The sequence below is a fragment of the Octodon degus genome, unplaced genomic scaffold, assembly GCF_000260255.1.
Source record: "Octodon degus isolate 3935 unplaced genomic scaffold, OctDeg1.0 scaffold00088, whole genome shotgun sequence".
Lineage (NCBI taxonomy): Eukaryota > Metazoa > Chordata > Mammalia > Rodentia > Octodontidae > Octodon > Octodon degus.
The window spans coordinates 8,542,309-8,544,768 of record NW_004524664.1 but is presented as its reverse complement, the minus strand read 5'-3'; the positions used below and the strand labels follow the sequence as shown (position 1 = coordinate 8,544,768).

At 48.9% G+C, this 2,460-nt stretch overlaps 1 pseudogene; it reads right to left on the bottom strand.

Annotated features, from left to right (window-relative positions):
• Positions 1-556: 556 nt before the first annotated feature.
• LOC101562884 lies at positions 557-2,002 on the bottom strand (annotated as a pseudogene).
• Positions 2,003-2,460: the final 458 nt, after the last annotated feature.

Genomic DNA, 2,460 nt, shown 5'->3' with positions numbered 1-2,460 from the left:
TAAGAGGCATGGGGCCTTCTACAAGCTGAGAGAACTTATGTGTAAGAGTCCAGAAACCTGGTAGATTCATTTCTCCTCCCAAAGGAAGTTATACTAGTGACTCTCCTCTGTTATAATGACCAGATAGAGACTGCTCTGGAAGCCTGGACCATTAGCTCAAATGGCACCATGTAGAGCTCTCAAATAAACCTTGATGGATTGGACCTTGAGTCATAGTATTTGGAAAGACTTGCTGCTATAACTGAAATGTATGTTATCTTTGTTACCATACGAAATATTTCCTAGAAATAGAATGTTGTCATAACTCGAAAACCAAACTATGTGTTTTTTTTTTTTTTTCTCCAGTGGTCAAAACCAGGCTTTATTTTGGAAAAGACAATAGAACTGGATTATGGCAAAGGGTACAGGCAAGAAGGGGGTACCCCAGGCAGTAATGTCCCCACCTCCATCCAAGGGTGGACTGAGGGCTAAGCTGAGCCTCTGGTTGGTCTCTTGTTCCCAATGCATCCTTGAACAGCTGTCTCCCCATGGGTTCTGCGACAGCCGTGGGAGAGGTGCAGGCTGGAGAGGCTGCTGTGGCCCATTCACTTGGGCGGGACATCAGAGGTCTCAGACACCAGCTTCCCATCGCGGGTCTCGATCTTCTTCACAACCACAGCAGACTTGGTGCGGGTGAAGCCAGGGCTTTGGAGGCTCCCAAAATCAGGGCTTGTGAGACCCGCATAGGGTGAGCTCACCATTCCTGAATAGCCACTGGTGGTCTTCAAGTGGATGCTCAAGTTCTACATATCAGCCTCCAGCTTATTCTTCTTGCCCTCCAGCAGCTTGCAGTAGGTGGTGATCTCAATATCTAGGGTCAGCTTGATGAGCTCTTCATACTCGCACAGATGCCAGGCCATGTCCTGCTTGGCCTTCTGAAGGGCATCCTCCATCTGGGCCAGCTTGGCATTGGTATCCTTAATGGCCATCTCCCCACGCTGCTTGGCATCGGCAATGGCAGCCCGCAGGGATGCTCTCTGACCTTTGAGGGCCTCAATTGACACTTACAGGTGGCTGATGCTGCGGTTCATCTCAGAGATCTCGGACTTTGTGCAATGGAGGTCATCCCCATGCTTCCAAGGCTGAGCCTGCAACTCTTCATACTTGATCTAGTACATGCTCTTGGCCTTGGCCCAGCTGCCGTTGGCGATCTCCTTGTACTGGGCCTTGACCTCAGCGATGATGCTGTCCAGGTCCAGGTCCAGGGAGCGGCTGTTGTTCATGGACAGCACCATAGATGTGTCCGAGATTTGAGACTGCAGCTCACGTATCTCCTCTTCATATACCTGCCTGAGGAAGTCGATCTCGTCAGTCAGCTCTTCCAGGTGCGACTTAAGCTCCACCTTGTTCACATAAGCTTCATCAACATCCTTCTTATTCAGGAACAATTCATTCTCCATTTCTGTACCCTTGTTGATCTCATCATCATATTTGTTCTTGAAGTCCTCCACCAGCCCCTGCATGTTGCCAATCTCCACTTCCAGCTTCAGTTTCTCCTGATCCAGGGTGTCCAGCTGCCCCCGCAAGTTTTTGATGTAGCTTTTGAGCATGTTCTCCATGTTACTCCGGGACATCTTCTGTTACTGCAGGAGGCTCCATTTAGTCTCCAGCATCTTATTCTGTGCTCCAGAAACTGAATCTTGTCGATGAAGGAGGCAAACTTGTTTTGAGGTTCTTGATCTGCTCCCCTTGAATACACACAGCCTGGATGTTGGGGTCCACCCCCAGATTCAGGGGTTCAACAGGCACTGGATCACCTGGACGGCTGTGATGCTCCCCACACACCATCCCCACCATAGCCACCTAGCCCCAGGCCATCCAGGAAGCTGCAGCTGCTGCCCCTTTGGGAGAAGCTGGAGGAGCTGATGTGGGAAGCGGACCCACTGGTGTAGCAGAGGCTGCTGAAGGCCCTCGGGCCGGAGGTGGACACCTTGTAGGACTTCTGGGTCACTCTTATGTACATGGTGGAGGCTGGAGTGGAGGCAGGCGAACTGAAGATGGAGACTTCAGAAGCAGCCTGGCAGCCTGGACAGTCTATGTGGCGGTTTTTTAAAGGTTAGAAAGTAAAGAGCGAGAGAGCACATACTGAAGCCTGGAAAATATGATGAATCATGTATTCACGCCATAACACTTAGTAAAAACTTCAAGTCCAAACCCAGAAAGAAACAGGATATATCCAGTGAGTTGTGGGTCTTAGTAAAGAGTTTAGAAAAAAGAACACAGTGCCACAGTTGTTAATAACTGTTGGAAGTACTTGAAAAGGTTCTGTGATGTCAGAAAAGACATCTGTGAAAAAAGGAAAATACAAAAGGGACTTATAGGACTGAAGAGGCAATTACTTGTTCTTCCAAAAGGCAAACTACAGGAAAGAAGCTTCTCAAAACACAAAAGGCTTATAGAACTCATGATTGCTGCTAAGGA